Consider the following 18,279-nt stretch of genomic DNA (forward strand, 5'->3'; position numbering starts at 1 on the left):
GATCTCCTTGCAGTCCAAGGGACTCTCAAAAGTCTTCTCCAGCACCTCAGTTCAAAAGCATCAATTCTTCAGCATTCAGCCTTCTTTATGGTCCAAGTCTCACATCCGTACATGACCACTGGAAAAATCATAGCTTTGACTAGACAGCCCTGTGTAGGCAAAATGATACACTGTCTAGGTTTGTCATAGCTTTTCTTCCAAGGAACAAGCACCTTGTTCATGGTTGCAGTCACCATCTACAGTGAATTTGGAGCCCAAGAAAATAAAATCTGTCACTGTTTCCACTTTTTCCCTTTCTATTTGCCATGAAGTGATGGGACTGGATGCCACGATCTTAGTTTTTTAACACTGAGTCTTACGTACATGCGTCGATCCCGGTCTCCCAGTTGACCCCACCTTCCCCTTACCCCCTTGTTGTCCACGTGTTTGCTCTCTGCATCTGTGTCTCTGTAAGCCTCATTTAAAGGGAATTTTTTAAGTATTGCAGGGGACAAACTCTTCAAGATTGTCCTAAAATAAAATTATATTTCATCTGATCTCTCTGACCCATAAATTCCAGCCAACTTAGTCGAGAAAAGAAACATACAGAGGACTCCTGAGCGGCTCAGAGCTGAAGGAGGAGCTGCAGCAGGAGGCGGGGGCGGGGCGGGGAGAGGACTCTAGCTGGGGGGAGTGGAACTGTGGCAGGCCCTCCAGGAAGGAAGGATCCTGTTACTGTAAACGGAGGGTAGGGGTGCTAACCCAGCAATGCGACAGATGGTCACAGCTTTCCTCTTAGTAAACAGGGAGCAATCTTTCATTCATCCACTCAGCAAATATTGAGCCGAGTGGATAGGAGCAAGACTGCAAAGTTGAATCACTCATGGCCCGTGGGCTCAAGAGTCTATGATCCAGTGGGAAAGGGCCAACAGGAAAACCTGTCTAAAGGGCAGAGCAGCGCTGGGGGAGGAGGACAGCTACTCTCATAAGAATGAGAGGAAAGAACCACTAACTCCCACGGGAGGCGTCACAGCTGGCATTTGAGCTGCGCCTTGAAAATGTATTCATGAAAAAGGAAGGAAGGAGTATCAGAAAAGGGTGGGGGGCGGGGGCCTGGGGCATGAAGACAGGTACAGAGGTGGAAAAGATAGTGCCCCGTTAGAGAAATGCCGCTAGCTGGGCATAGATGGTACCCAGAACGCTTAACAGTATAGTGAAGATAGGAAGCTGCAAAGAAAAGCCAGAAAGAGAATTTTTTTTTAATTGAAGTATAATTGACTTATAATGTTGTATTAGTTTCTGCTCACTGCAAAGTGATTCTGTTATGTATATATACATTCTTTTTTATTTTATTTTTTGTATACACACCCTTATTTATGTTCTTTCCCATCATGGTGTATCACAGGATAGTGAATATAGTTCCCTATGCTATACTGTAGGGCCTTGTTTTTCCATTCAATACAGATTGGTGTGTGTCTGCAAATCCCACATCCCACCCCTCCCCTCCTGTTCTTCCCCTTGGCACACGAGTCTGCTCTCTGTGTCGGCAAGTCTGTGTCTGTTTTGTAGATAAGTTCATTGGTGTCATATTTTAGATTCCACATCTAAGTGATATCATATGGTATTTGTCTTAGAAAGAGAATGTCTTAAATGTGAGGCAAATGAATGCAGCTTCTTCTTGTGGGTGACACGCGCTAAAATCATATTTGCATTTTGGAATGTTCACTCTGGCAGCAGTTCACTCGCCCCATTCACATGGGGAATGAATTTAGGAAGGAAGAGACAGGAGACACCAGTCCATCGAGAAAAGATCAAAGGACGCAGAGAGCAATGGGATTGTTGGAGGATTGCTGGAGGAACTTTCCTCAGAAAAGAGCGTTGGTAATAGTCCTACACCTTCTGCAGAAGTCTGTCGAAGGCCAGCTCGTCCACAGACACCCAGGCTGTCTCTACACGCGCCTTTTCAAGGGCTGCAGTCCTGTCCTGATCCCCTGGACTCTTCTTCACTCATCTCTCTTCTCGACGGCTCACACCAACATGCAAACATACTCTGGTGTCTCCCAGATCTTAAAATATTCTTGGTGCCCTTGTCTCCCGCCCGGTCTTGCTGTTTCTCTTCCTTAATAGGGCCTTCTATTTTCAGAGTCTTCTCATGGTTGCACTATGGCCAGTATAGTTCCCACCCTCTTCTCTGCCATCTAAACAGAAGAGGAAACAGTAGCTGACTTTGTCCTCTTCAAAGAACTTTTTTAGAAGTTCTGTCTAATGCCTCCACTTATGTTTTATTGGCTTCCACTCATAGCAAGGGAGGAAACGTAGTCAGCTAAACTGGCACCCCACTCCAGTACTCTTGCCGGGAAAATCCCGTGGACGGAGGAGCCTGGTGGGCTGCAGTCCATGGAGTCGCTAAGAGTCGGACACGACTGAGCAACTTCCCTTTCACTTTTCACTTGCATGCATTGGAGAAGGAAATGGCAACCCACTCCAGTGTTCTTGCCTGGAGAATCCCAGGGATGGGGGAGCCTGGTGGGCTGCCATCTATGGGGTCACAGAGTCGGACACGACTGAAGTGACTTAGCAGCAAACATTTTGCTGGTCTGCCCAGGTGGCGCTAGTGGTATAGAACTTGCCTGCCAAGACAGGAGATGAACAGATGTGGGTTCCATCCCTGGGTCAGGAAGATTCCCCTGGGGGAGGGCATGGCAACCCACTCCAGTATTCTTGCCTGGAAAATCCCATGGACAGAGGAGTCTGGTGGGCTACAGTCCATAGGGTCACAAAGAGACAGACATAACTGAAGCAACTTAGCACGCACACAAACATTTTGCTGCCCCAAGAAAAAGTTACCGAGGAGGAGGGACAAGTATGAGGGTGTGAGGTAGACTAGTGGAAACTCCACTCAACTTACTTTGAGATCCTTCTGGGACACCTTCATTTCTCATTTCTTAACTTAATTTCACAAAAGAGATATTAACAAGCACAACCTCCACTTCTGCACCTCCTCTTCTTTCTTCCATCAATCTGGGTTCTATCCACATTACACCATGTTGCTATATAATAACTCCAATGGACAGACCACTCTTTCTCATATCCAGCTTCCCAGTAGCATTTCAATATTTCTCTATGAAATACTATCCTTTCTCTCTTAGCCTGCTCAACATCACAATACTTGGTTCTCTCACTCTACGAGCCCTTTTTCCTTCTCTCACTGACTTATTTTTTATATTCAGTCTTAGTTCAACTATTCCTCCGGCCTTTCTTCTCTTCTCTTGCAACAATCTCGTCCTAAGTAATCTCATCCAGTCCCATGACTTCAAATACTGTCTCTATGCTGATGATTCCCAAATTCATCCTCCAGCCGAGACCTTGTCTCTGATCTTGTCTCCTGTATTTAGTTACCTACCTGGCGTCTCATACTTGCTCTCTCAGAAGCTTAGCATGCCCAAACTGAAGGTTTTAAGATCCTTTGATCCTCAGCCCAAACCTGCTCCTCCTCCAACTTCCCCGTCTCAGCAAATGGAATCTCTGCCCATCTGGTTTCCAGACCAAAACCCAGAGAAGCCCATTCTGACCCCTTTGTCTCTCTCACCTTTCACATCCCATCCCTCACCAAGTCCTGCCAGTTCAGCCACAGACAGTTTGCTGATTTATTTTTATCGCCAGTGCCACCAGCCCGGCACATGCATCATCTCTCCTCCAACCTACTCTCACGTCTCAACTGTTTCCCTTCTCTCCAGCCTTGCTCCCCTCAATCCAGTCTACAGAGGGACCCAGAGTGATCTTTCAGTATCTTAACTTGGGTCATGTTTTCTCTTTTCAGAATTCCACAGTGCCTCCCTATTGCGGTTAGAATAAAGTCTAAGCCCCTTCCCTGCATCCTACACGGTCCTTCCTTTGCCAAGCCCACCAGCCTCCCCCTCCCTTTACGATTTAGCCAAATTGGTCTTCTGTCAGTTCACGTTCAATTCAAATTCATTACATTCTTGATCATTGTGGAAATTTGCAGTTTGCTGTTGCTTCTGCCTGGAATGCTCCTCTCTCTGCCCTTCACATGACTGGCTCCTTCTCATCCTCCGTAGTTCAACCTAAATATCAATTCAGAGACACGTCCCTTTGTAACCCTCTCTAAGATAAGACACTGCCTCCCTCTCTTAGCGATCACAGCATCCTGCTCATTTCTTGTTACAGCATTGACCTGATTATGCAATGCAGAGAAAAAATCTGTATTTGCAAATTTATTATTCATTAGTTTACTTGCATATGCATACTGCCTCCCAACCTATATATTCTGTACATAGTATACTGCCTTCCACTATCAAGTACAATAACTCAATGTTTGTTGAATGAGTTTTAGGAACAAATAGATAAGCAAACAATATCACATTTAATCTCTCCAAAAACCTTATAATTTTAGGTTTTACAGATGAGTAAACTGAGGATCAAAAATGGCCAGATGGTAAAGAAGTCGCTTGCAATGCAGGAGACCTAGGTTCAATCCCCAGGCTGGGAAGATCCCCTGGAAAAGGGCATGGCAACCCACTCCAGTATTGTTGCCTGGAGAATCCCCATGGACAGGGGAGCCTGGCGGGCTATAGTCCATGGGGTCGCAAAGAGTTGGGCAAGACTGAGCAACTAAGCACACACAAACTAAGGATCAGACAACTTATGTAACTTCCTCGAAGAGTAGCAAAAAGAGCAGTCAAGAAACAGGAATTCAAACCCCAGTCATGTTCCAGAGTTTGTTCTCTTCTTCTGCACCAAATCCACGTGTCCAGGGAATCAGTCCCCCCAGTGTGTGACGTCTGTGGTTTGTAATTGACCAACTAGCCAAGAAAACAACACCAGTTGCCTAAAATGAAACAAAGAATTGAAAAGTCACCCCTGATTTTATTACCTTCCCACAACTAATGGGAACTCATTAAAAAAAAACCTGATTCTAAAGGTAGGAAGAAATCATTTTAATGAGCAATAGGATTGACTTTTTCTCAGCAACAAGAAGTCCCAAAACTCAATTTATGCTGAAGGAGGCTTTAATTAGCAAGAAAAGTGTCTATTTGCACAAAGGATGGAGAAAATGCTGAAGTAGGCCCAGGTCCTTCGCAATGTCCTCAAGACATTCTCTATCTTTCAAAGACTGTAACTATCGGTGGTAGCCAGTTGAACCATAAATATATCCTGTTAGGTTGGTTACATTTGTATCCTCTTCTTCCATATTAATATGTAAGGTCAGAAGGAGCAAAGTTAGGCTAGAAAGCAATCATTAAACTCCCTTTACTTTTTACACTTGCTACTTACTTGGTACCGTGGTTAGCATTCTATTAGCTCTAAGAGCTCTTGCTGTTAAGAAACCGGTTTTTAAAGATTTGTTTGTTTGGGACTGTGCTGGGTCTCCGCTGCTCCGCACAGGCCTTCTTCAGCTGTGCCAAGTGGGGGCTACTCTCCAGCTGCTGAGCGTTGCAGGGCCTTCTCTTGTTGTGGAACACGGGCTCTGGGTGCACAGGCTTCAGCGGTGGGCTTAGTTGGGCTTTTTTGTTGGGCTTAGCGGTCCTTTTGCATGTGGGATCTTCCCAGGCCGGGGATCAAACCTATGTCTCCTGTATTGGCAGGCAGATTCTTTACCAATGAGCCACCAGGGAAACCCGAGAAACTTTTAAAATTGTGTTTAATCCAGATTTCCCAAACTTGTTTGAGCGCAGAACCCGGCTCGTGGTTTGAGTAGTGGCTGGTCTCCCAGGGGCCACCACCAACCCCTCCCATCCCCGCGTGTCCCTGCCGCTCTGCCCGGCACCAGACAGTCTGTCTCCTCTCTCCTTGAATCTAAGCTGCCTTGTGATTTAATTGGTTGAATAGAATGTGGCTAGAGTGTGCTGTGTCCATTCTGGGTCTAGCCCTTAAAAAGCCTTGAGAGAGTCTTCTTTGGCTCTCTGGGAAGCTGCCTACCCTGAAAACAGTCCAGCTGTTCTACTGGAGGGGATTCCCTAGTGGCTCAGCTGGTCAAGAATCTGCCTGCAATACGGGAAACCTGGGTTGGGAAGATCCCCTGGAGAAGGGAAAGACTACCCACTCCAGTATTCTGGCCTAGAGAATTGCGTGGACTAGAGAAGTCCGTGGGGTTACAGAGTCAGACACGACTGAGCGACTTTCACTTTCACATTCTACTGGAGATAGAGGGCCAGGTAGAAGTCCAGCTGGGAGGTGACTTTCCCTAGATCATCTAGCTACTTGGGCCAGAACCTCACCCTCCTGACTCCCCGTCCAGTGCTCTGTTCACGACACGTGTGACCACTGATCTCTCAGTCCTGAGCTCATGAATGATTTAATTTAACATATTAGGATTTTAACTTATTAGAGACTTTTAGAGACTTGAAACTAGCTAGTTCAATTTAACAACTCATTATAGTTGGTTGTTTTTTTTTTTTTTTAACTTTTCTAATTCTTCCGATTGAAGGCTCTCCCCTTATTTCCCTGGTTTATGTAGAAGCCAACACAACCACCCCACCCCCCCAACAAGATGATGACAATGAAGTAACGGTGAAGGGCTCACATTCTGGCATCCATCACTGAGTTTAAGTCCCAACTCTACTAACTGACTTACACAAGGTCATTCATCTTTCTAAGCCTCGATTCCTTCATCAATAAAATGACTGATTATTTCCCATTAATTATTAGTATTTTTTATTTCGTTCTGCCATATCATTTGATCAGGTTATCCTGGTGGCTCAGCAGTAAAAAACCTGCCTGCAATGCAGGAGCTGCAGGAGGTGTGGGTTTGATCCCTGAGTCAGGAAGATCCCCTGGAGTGGAGCATGGCAACGCACTCCAGTATTCTTGCCTGGAGAAGCCCATGGACAGAGGAGCCTGGTGGGCTCTAGTCCCTTTAGGGTCTAGACCCCTTTAGGGTCACAAAGAGTCAGGGACACAACTGAAGCAACTTAGCATGCACGCATTGTTTGATCACAGACAATTTTTTTTCATTTTTTATTAATTAAAGTCAAACCACCAATCAAGACTCCTGATCACCACACGATAACTGGTGTTACCACTGTGAGTTAAAATAACTTGCTGAAGACAAGAAGATTAACGTCTTGGTTCACCTGAAGTCGACTTCTGTTTTTTAAAAAAAAAAAGGTTAATGTTAATGGTTAAGGTTTTCTGGGTTTGAGAATATATTAGAAAGGACTTGAGGTTTCCTATCGCTGTTTACAGTGACCTCTGAGGAAGCAATGGTCCAGAGAACATCCCTTCTAGCTTTGATGTTCTCAAATTCTATAGATAACTTTCTTCCCTCCAAAATCATCTGCCAAAGAGTCTGTAGAGTTCAAAGGACTCCTGTGGGCCCCCATCTCTCCGCAGTTTGTACAGGACTCTCCCCAGTGAGATGACCTCGGTGTGCATGAATAGTGAAGGGCGGCCTGGGGTCTTCGGCTCAGTTTCCAGGTATAGTTGCAAATCTGCCACTTGGATCCACCCAATGCTCTTTCTATCAGAGCTGATCTTTGAAGGATAGGTAAGTACCAGCCAAGGAAAAAACAAATATCTCAAGGCTATGGGATGAATAAAGTCCCTGGTTGCTAAGTGTCCAATCAGAGAACAGGCTTAAGAATTCCATTAACAATCACAGCCGTTTAGAATAACCTTTTAAAATGAAAGTTCACCCATCAACATCTCTATGCCTACATTTTTTCAGGAAGTAATAACATTTTTTTTTTTCTTCCTCTGGGACTGAAACGCCAGAGTGAAGTACTCTCTGACATTTGTGGTTTGGTATTTGTTTTCAAGGTCTTTAGCATTTCCTGTTTAAAAGATGTTTCCTGACAGAGTTTGTCTTTTTTTTTTTTCCTTGCAATTTCACATTAAACTGAAAAAAGAAACCTGATAACCTCCACAGCCTTGGCTATTAACTTTTCATTATTTTCACTCTAGACTCCATAAGTGGCCTTGACCCACTGAACCTGAATCTCCACAAAAACTCCCGCCTCCCCGCTTCAGCCCACCCTGCCTCCTCCCCCGCTGTTTTCTCTCCCTCCCCTCCTCAGTCCCCCTTTGTATATGGAATATGGAAGTCGCTCAGCGGTGTCCGACTCTCTGCGACCCCATGGACTGTAGCCTACCACGCTCCCCTGTCCGTGGGATTCTCCAGGCAAGAGTACTGGAGGGGGGTGCCATATAAGTCCTACCTATTCCTTCTTCAGAGTCAACTGTGAATAGCTTTTAACCACTTTTAAACATTCTGCCTTTCATTTTTATCATGGGAAAGACTCTCGGCTTTGGAATTAGCCTGCATTTGTATTTTAGTGCCAGCATTTAATCTATGTGTGACCGAGGATAAACTACTTAATCTTTCTAAACCTCAAGTTCCTCATTTATAAAATACAGGTAGTAATAGCACCTGACTTACAAAAATTGTTATGGAGATTAAAGTAACTATAAAATACTTTCTCTTGCTTGCCTTCTTGTCTTTATTCTGAGTAGAGATAAGAGGTTGCCTCAGGTAGTGGAAATTTCCTAAAATCCAGGGTGTACTTTGGGGAGCATATTTCCTATGTGTAAACCATCTCTACCAAGTCAGAGACAAGGAAAGGATGGTCAGTACCACTCTAGAAGATAGAAGGCCATGTTATTCTTCTACCATGATGGAAAGAGCAAAGACTTACCCGCATGAACTCCCAGCTCTAACATTTACTGCTTGTACAGTCTAGCTTGGCAATCTAATTCCCCCGTCAGGGCTAAAGTCGCTTTTCTTAGCGTCCATGTTTTCACAGGCAAAATGAAAATAATACCTACTCTGAAGTTTACTGCCTTGAGGGTTATTGAGGATTAGTAATAATATATGCAAAATACTTATACATACAACATATTAAATAAATTTTGGTTAAGTAAATGGAGAAACATTCATTCTGGCTCAGGACAAGTCAAAATAATTAAGTGGTAATTTTTTTTAAAAAATTATGATACTTTTAAGCTTCCTAAGCTCCTTCTTCATACCTCATCTCTCTTTTTAAATATTTTTATAGAAGTGTGGTTGATTTACAGTGTTGTGCCAATCTCTGCAGTACAGCAAAGTGACTCAGTTTTATACACATAGACATCCTTTTTTAATATGCGTTTCCATTGTGGTTCATCACGGGATATTGAATATTTCCATGTGCTCTACAGCAGGACCTTGTTTCTGTGTATGGTTGTTTACACCGGCTAATCATACATATCCTGTGTATGATGGTTTACACTGGCTAATCCCGAACTCGCAGTCCTCCCCTCTCCCTCCATCCTCCCCTCTCCCTCCATCCTCCCTCCCTCCATCCTCCCCCCTCCATCCTCCCCCCTCCATCCTCCCCCCTCCCTCCATCCTCCCCTCTCCCTCCATCCTCCTCCTCCCTCCATCCTCCCCTCTCCCTCCATCCTCCCCCCCTCCATCCTCCCCTCTCCCTCCATCCTCCCCCTCCCTCCATCCTCCCCCTCCCTCCATCCTCCCCCTCCCTCCATCCTCCCCCTCCCTCCATCCTCCCCCTCCCTCCATCCTCCCCCTCCCTCCATCCTCCCCTCTCCCTCCATCCTCCCCCTTTGCAACCACAAGTCTGTCCTCTGGTCTGTGAGTCTGTCTCTGTTTTGTAGCTGGGTTCAGTTGTGCTGTATTTTAGATTCTACATATAAGTGACACCATGCAGTATTTATCTCTTTCTGATTTAACAGTACTGATATGATCATCTCTAGTTGCAGCCATGTTGCTGCACATGGCATTGTTTCATTTTTACGGCCAAGTAGTGTTTCATTGTATGTGTGTGTCACTTCTGGTTTACGCAGTCTCCTGTTGATGGACATTAAGGCTGTTTTCCTATCTTGACTATTGTGAGTAGCGCTGCTATGAACATAGGGGTGCATGTATCTTTTTTAGTTATAGTTTTGTCTGGATATCTGCCTAGGAGGAGGACTGCTGAATCATATGATAATTCTATCTCTAGTTTTCTGAGGGACCTCCACACTGTTTTCCATAAAAGGTGAACCAACTTACATCCCCAACAAGAGTGTAAGAGAGTTCCCATCTCTCCACACCCTCTCGAGCGTTTGTTATTTGTAGGCTTTCTAATGATGGCCATTCTAACTGGTGTGAAGTGGTACCTTATTGTAGTTTTGATCTCTGTTTCTCTACTAATTAGTGATACTGAGCATCTTGTCATGTGCATATTGGCCATCTGTATGTCTTCTTCAGAGGAATGTCTACTGAGGTCTTCTGCCCATCTTTTCAATTGGGCTGCTTTTGTTGTTGTTATTTAGTTGTGCAAGCTGTTTATATATTTTGGGGATTAAGTCCTTCTCTATCACACCATTTGCAAATATTTTCTCCCATTCCATAGACGGTCTTTTCTTTTTCTTTATGGTTTCACTTGCTATGCAAAAGCTTGTAAGTTTGATTAAATCCCATTTATTTATTTTTGTTTTTATTTCTATTGTCTTGGGAGACTGACCTAAGAAAACACTGATACAATCTATGTCAGAGAATGTTTTGCATAGCTCTCTTCTAGGAGTTTTATGATACTGTGTCTTATGTTTAAGTCTTTAAGCCAGTTCTTCAGTTCAGTTCAGTCACTTAGTCATGTCCAACTCTTTGTGACCCCACGGACTGCAGCACACCAGGCTTCCCTGTCCATCGCCAACTCCTGGAGCCTGCTCAAACTCACGTCCATTAAGTCAGTTTGAGCTTCTTTTTGCACATGATGTAGGGGTGCATACCTCCCCTCTTTTGGTAGGAACTTATTAGATAGAAGACAAGTTGCCCAGTTTGAATAAAGTGAGCTGGCTACTCACCAAAAAATAACTGCAATTGAGAGAATTGAGAATGACCTTAAAAGAGGACAACTTTTCTCCTTGATGTATTTTATAGTTGTTTTTTTTCAAAAGCTAATATACATTCTAACACCTAGTATCCCAAAATCAGTTTAATCCTATAGATAAAAGAAATCTGAATCTGTCTTCTTACACATGGTACACACAAACACAAAGTTGAAAGCTTTATAAGCATTCAAAATTAAGCAAATCCAAATTTTATAGCAAATTTTATTTGTTAACTTATCCATCTGTTTTGCCAGACTGAACACTCCCTAAAGGTTAGAATTATTTTTCATTCATCCTTTCTGAGGAGTCCAGCTTACACCAAACTGTATTCTCCCCAACCCAGCACGTGAAGCTTTGTGGACTTGAAAATGCTGCATGTTTGTACCTGTTTCCTTAGTTTCATCATGAGAATAATCATATTTGCTTAAGAAGATCTGATTATATGTGAAAACCAGTTTTTAAACTGTAGTATCTAAAACTTTTAATAAGATTTTTATATGATGTTCTTCAGTTCAGTTCAGTCACTCAGTCATGTCCAACTCTTTGTGACCCCATAGACTGCAGCATGCCAGGCTTCCCTGTCCATCACCAACTCCTGAAGCCTGCTCAAACTCACGTCCATTAAGTCAGTGATGCCATCCAGCCATCTCACCCTGTGTCGTCCCCTTCTCCTCCCATCTTCAATCCCTCGCAGCATCAGGGTCTTTTCCAATGAGTCAGCTCTTCGCATCAGGTGGCAAAAGTATTGGAGTTTCAGGTTCAACATCAGTCCTTCAATGAACACTTAGGACTGATCTCCTTTAGGATGGACTGGTTGGATCTCCTTGCAGTCCAAGGGACTCTCAAGAGTCTTCTCCAACACCACAGTTCAAAAGCATAAATTATTTGGTGCTCAGCTTTCTTCACAGTCCAACTCTCACATCCATACAGGACCACTGGAAAAACCATAGCCTTGACTAGATGGACCTTGGTCGGCAAAGTAATGTCTCTGCTTTTCAATATGCTATCTAGGTTGGTCATAACGTTCCTTCCAAGGAGTAAGCTTTTTTTAATTTCATGGCTGCAGTCATCATCTGCAGTGATTTTGGAGCTCAAAAAAATAAAGTCTGACACTGTTTCCACTGTTTCCCCATCTATTTCCCATGAAGTGATGGGACTGGACACCATGATCTTAGTTTTCTGAATGCTGAGTTTTAAGCCAACTTTTTCACTCTTCTCTTTCACTTTCATCAAGAGGCTCCTTAGTTCTTTGCTTTCTGTCATAAGGGTGATGTCATCTGTGTATCTGAGGTTATTGATATTTCTCCCAGCAATCTTGATTCCAGCTTGTTCTTCCTCCAGCCCAGCGTTTCTCATGACGTACTCTGCATAGAAGTTAAATAAGCAGGGTGACCATATATAGCCTTGACATACTCCTTTTCCTATTTGGAACCAGTCTGTTGTTCCATGTCCAGTTCTAACTGTTGCTTCCTGACCTGCATATAGGTTTCTCAAGAGGCAGGTCAGGTGGTCTGGTATTCCCATGTCTTGAAGAATTTTCCACAGTTTATTGTGATCCACACAGTCAAAGGCTTTGGCATAGTCAATAAAGCAGAAGTAGATGTTTTTCTAGAACTCTCTTGCTTTTTCCATGATCCAGTGGATGTTGGCAATTTGATCTCTGGTTCCTCTGCCTTTTCTAAATCCAGCTTGAACATCTGGAAGTTCATGGTTCATATATTGTTGAAGCCTGGCTTGGAGAATTTTGAGAATTACTTTACTAGCGTGTGAGATGAGTGCAATTGTGCAGTAGTTTGAGCATTCTTTGAGTAGTTTGGCATTGCCTTTCCTTGGGATTGGAATGAAAACTGACCTTTTCCAGTCCTGTGGCCACTGCTGAGTTTTCCAAATTTGCTGGCATATTGAGTGCAGCACTTTCACAGTATCATCTTTCAGGATTTGAAATAGCTCAACTGGGATTCCATCACCTCCACTAGCTTTGTTCATAGTGATGCTTCCTAAGGCCCATTGACTTCACATCCCAGGATGTCTGGCTCTAGGTGAGTGATCACACCATCGTGATTATCTGGGTCATAAAGATCTTTTTTGTATAGTTCTTCTGTGTATTCTTGCCACCTCCTCCTAATATCTTCTGCTTTTGTTACTATGATGTTCATAGTAACATTATTTGTGTAGGGAGATTTTGTTGTTGTTGAAGTGTAGCTGGTTTACAGTGTTGTATTAGTTTCAGATGTACAGCACAGTGATTCAGTTATAAATATGTATCTATAGATACAGATATCCTCTTTCAGATTCTTTTTCCTCGTAAGATATTACAAACTTTTGAGTGTAATCCCTGTGTTATACAATAGGTCCTTGTTCATCTATGTATAGTAACATGTATCTATTTAATCCCAATTTCCTAATTTTTTCCTTTTGGTAAACCATAAATTCACTTTCTATGTCTTTGAGCCTCTTTCTGATTTGTAAATAAGTTCATTTGTATCTTTTTTATACTAGTGTAAAATTAGAAAAAAGCAAAGTTGCTCAAAAATGAAGGAAATGATTATACACACTATAATATGTCTGTATAACTGAGGGGTCTGTTTTACACACACACACGCACATCCCTCCCATTCTTTTCTCTCCTGAATGCCCACTTAAGTATGTATTAATCCTTCCCTTTACACAATTAATGACCAGGGTTCCCAGTCACTAGGGAGTCATTTAGTCCCAGCACTAAGGAAAGGAGACTTACTGAATAAAATCAAAATGTAGTTACATTAGGCGTCTTCAAGACAGTTCAACTTGCCACTATTATCTAAGAATCAAATCAGTTATGAGTCACGAGGACTTGCTGCTGCCCCCAAATGCTAATTTTATGCCAACTGTTTCACTTCTTGAAACCGTCAAACTGAAAACACCTATCTTTGATGTTTCACGGGTCCTGTCCTTGAGCTCTGTATTGAGAAATAGTATGTCAGGTTAGTTCAGAGAGAAATTTGTTTTCTGAGACCTCACGAGCTGCATCTCTCACAGCCCCATTTCCTTTCCTCCCTCCCTTTCACTGCCCTGCCCAGGTGGCCTTAGTACTGCATCACTGTCAGATTTGGGCATACTCATCCGGCAGTCATGAACACAGATTCTGATCGCTGCTGTAAAGGAAGGGGTTTCCCTAATAAGAAAGTTACGAAAGTGGGTCAAGCCATCGTGAAGTCAAGGGTCTTATCTCCTCACACGTCTCTAGCTAGCAAACATACCCATTCCCTATAGTCCAACCAATGGAAGAATATAAGTATTGGGTCCCCTGGTTCTGACAATTTTATCACCTTTCTCCGGGGCTTCCCCCAATGATACCAAAGTAGACAACACAAACCTCACCTGCTTTTAAACTCTACTTATCTGACTGGTCACAGACTTCCCTGCCCCACTTATTTCCTAGTGTGGTGTTTATAAAATATTGTAATTCATCCCTGGGGCTTCTCAGGTGGCTCACTGGGAAAGAATTCACCTGCCGATGCGGGAGACACAGGTTCGATCCCTGGGTTGGGAAGGTCCCCTGAAGGAGGAAATGGCAATCCACTCCAGTACTCTTGCTTGGAAAATTCCATGGACAGAAGATCCTGGCAGGCTACAGTCCACGGGGTCTCAAATAGTCACACACAACTGAGCAGTCACGCATGCACAATTCACTCCCAGCGTAATGTCGTGAAGACACAGTCCATGCTTAGAAAAGCAATTTTGAAATACCTAAGTGCCTTATATCTTTATCTCAAACACTATAAAGGGAACACAAAGTGGGAACTTCACAATTGTTTTCTAAAATCCACTTTCATTCTTACCTATCACGGCCCTCCCATCCTAAGGACAGTCCCTTTTATTTCCTTTAACCCTTCCCTCCCATTCCGACCTGCCTCCTGGCCACGTATCTCTCATAAACCCCTCCTCCTCTTTTCTCCAGATCCTCAGGTAGAAAGGCCAGGAACTGGTATGGCAAGCAGAACTCCTCTCCATGGCAGAGGAGACAAGTGACAGCTGTCATCCTATACCAGATGTGCCTCATTGCTGCAAGTAGCGTAGTGCTCTCCAGTTTCAGCAAGAGCTGAGGGCGCTAGGCACCTTGAATAGATGTTCTTAGCACAGCAGCAAATATGAAACAGGAACGCTTATGTGCCCCTTGGAGTTGTCTGGTTGAGAGACTAGGATCTCACATTGCCCATCAGGAGAGACCCGCTCTCCACTTCCTACTCTGGCTCTGGCTCAGTAGGGTGGACGGGGTGTGGGATTGGAGACAAAGAGGACCAAGGATGTGGAGGGCTCCTAGCGAAGCCACGCAGATGACTTCAGTGGTAACTAACCCCTAGTCCATGTGTTTCTTGTGTTGATTCTCATAAGTCTCCTTTTTTCTTTCCCCTCTGCAAACAAAGAGGTTGGAATTTCTGAAAACCATAATGGAAGAGGACTAATGGGTCTTGGCAGGGATGGGAGGGTAAGTCTTTTGAACAGTGGTCCTCCAAAGTGCAGACACAAAATCATGTATATAGCCACTTAAACGGGTGACAATTAAATAACACAGGGAAACAAAATGAGCAGGCTACAAATTGCCTAGAATGTTGCAGCCTAATCCTGCTTGTTTAGAGAAAAGAAAGTGCACCTGGAAAAAATATTAGCCTTGTTTATCTCTGGAGCCTGATGACTTTTAATTTTCATTTGTTTCTCTCTGCACTTCCTAACATATCATTATTTTAAGTAAAGGCTTTTAAAATTAAGAAAAAAAGTAGTGAAACATAATCCAGATAGTGAGCAAACAAGTATCCCAGGACATCACCATTCAGGCGCCCCTGTGCCCTGAGCCACCGCTTGGATTCCCGAAGCTCCACCGTGGGGTCCCCACCAGCCCACCGCAACAGGCTCACCCTCCCTCGAGTCAGCACGTGTTCCCACAGTAACTCTGACAACACCTGCTCCTCCAGGGAAGGTGCCGGCAAGGAGGGGGGTGGTTGAGATGGGCAACAGCTCTGTGGAGGGCAAGGAAAGGAAAGCGAGGCAAAGCAAGCACCTGCATTCACTTTAGGCAGAAAATGACAGCAAGATGTTCTAGGTCACATCTGCCCCTGGGAGGAGGTGGCGCAGAGAGCATCTGGAGAAACCTCCTCAGACATAAGCTCAAGGGCGTCTCTGTGCAGAGCTAAATCTGGCTGCGGTATCTCCATGGGGACAAATACAGTCCTCATCTTAAACCTTTTCTAATGAAGGACAATTCATGGCTAATGTGATCATCTTCAATACGTCTGTGGAAGTTTTCAGAAAACAAGGCTGGTGGCCAGGAGGACTTGGTGACTCTGGTCTTACCAGTTTCTGGCCTAATTTTGTCAACTCACCAGACAGCGCCATCTCTCTGGCAGGAACTCACACAACTAAACTTACAACAGACTGAGAGCTAATGGGAGAAAGTCAATTCATTCATTAAAAAGTAAAATGACATTACATAGAGACATGGTCATATGACCCAGCAATTCTACTCGTAAGGATATGACCCCAAGAGAAGCCAAAGCATACATCCACACTAAAATTCATATGTGAAAGTTCATAGCAGCATCAACCATAAGTCAGAAAGCAAAAACAACTCAAATGTCCATCAACTGACGAATGGATAAATACATGTGATACATTCATAACAATGAAATATTACTAGGCAATAAAAAAGAACAGAAATGAACCTTGAAAACTTTGTGAAATTAAGGAAGCCAGACACAAAAGATCACATATCGTATGACTGCATTTATGAGAAATGTTCAGAAGAGACAAATTCACAGAAATAGGAAGTAGATGTGTGGTTATTAGGGGCCGGGAGAAGGGAAGAGCTGGGAGAGGCTGCGAAAGGTACAAGGTTGCTTTGTGAGTCGACAGAAGTGAAACTAGATAGCGGTGATGTCTGCACAACCTTTTGAATAAAAACTCCTGAATTATATACCCTTTACAATGATTTTTTTTCTGTTACATGAAAATTTATGTTCTGTGCATTTTGTCTCAATTTTTAAAGTTTAAATGATGGCTGGTTAGAAGACAAGATCACCTGACCAGTTCACCCTCCAGACGTGAACTGAATCATAACCGGAATATTTGACAAGTGTGGATTTTGAGGAAGGGGGCGTGTTTCCGGTTAAGTGTTTTGGGGTAACTGATCTGATGCCCGTCGTATGAAGAGAACGACATGGTGAGCACATGGTGTCCACGGCGCCCACCCAAGGCACTTGGATAGGCACCAGCTTGAGAAGAAGGATCGGTTCTGGACCATCCCTGTTCCTGTCTGGTGAATCTTCTAATACATTACAGCGTGGGCTGGGGTTGTGCAGGCCTTAAGCACGGCAGAATCTCCATATACTGTCTTTCTTCTGTGTATTTAGACAGGAATGTGAGGCAGGACTAACATAAAAGTAATGGTAGAATGTGGTCATTCTTACAGTCATCCAGCAGGAGACTGATGGCCAGTCTGAGGCCTGATACTCCCATTCAGGGTAGTTAGCCTTCCCTGGACACCTGGGGCCCATCGGGATCCATTCCAAAGCCTTAGAAGGTCATCACGAACAGCCTGAACGTGTGAGCGAGCATCTGGCTGAGTCAGGGCAGCCCTCTGGGGGTGGCCTGGTGCGAGCAGTGCACAGCTGGCCCCAGTGAGCCCTTTATTTGTTGACCTTGGACTACTTGCTGAAGGATGATGGATGGAGAAGGATCCACTGGGGTGGCTGGGCAGGCAGTTCTCTCTCCTGAGTGATGATCTGTCCTTTCAACACAGCTGTGTTTTCAAGCCAAGGTATCTGACCCAAGTAGAGGCATCAGCAGCAATAAATACATTAAAGAAGATAAGCCAAGGCCAGGTACGTGACTTTCTCCGTGAACTATCCTTTCCCATTTGATGAAAGCCATCCGTCTTCTCATTTTTCTCTCCTTTTAAAAAACTTAAATACTTATAGAAATGGTATCTATCAGTTTAGATGCCTCTCTTACAGGGAGCTTTTGTATTCATTTGATTTGTAGGAATCTGGCTTGATTCCTGTTATCCACCCTCTCTCTGCACTCCCACCATGCTATAGCTCTCCATCTTCTCAATCTCTTCTGGGTCTCCTTCAACAAAGGATGCCTGCAAGCTTAACTGTATCTACACGGCCTTGGGGCTTTCCAGGTGGCTCAGCAGTAAAGAATCTGCCAATGCAGGAGACGGAGGTTCGAGCCCTGGGGTGGGAAGATCCCCTGAAGAAGGAAATGGTAACCCACTCCTGTATTCTTGCCTGGGAAATCCCATGGACAGAAGAGCCCAGTGGGCTATAGTCCTTGGGGTCGCAAAAGAGTTAGACACGACTTAGCAAGTAAACAACAACAATGACATGGTCTTTGGGGCTTTTAAAAGGTTCAGTTTGTTTCCTTATCAATTAAGAAAATAGATTTCCTAAACTATAAGAAGAAATATTTTAAAATTCCTCATTTTAAAAT

This window comes from Ovis canadensis, chromosome 21 (assembly GCF_042477335.2).
Source record: "Ovis canadensis isolate MfBH-ARS-UI-01 breed Bighorn chromosome 21, ARS-UI_OviCan_v2, whole genome shotgun sequence".
NCBI lineage: Eukaryota > Metazoa > Chordata > Mammalia > Artiodactyla > Bovidae > Ovis > Ovis canadensis.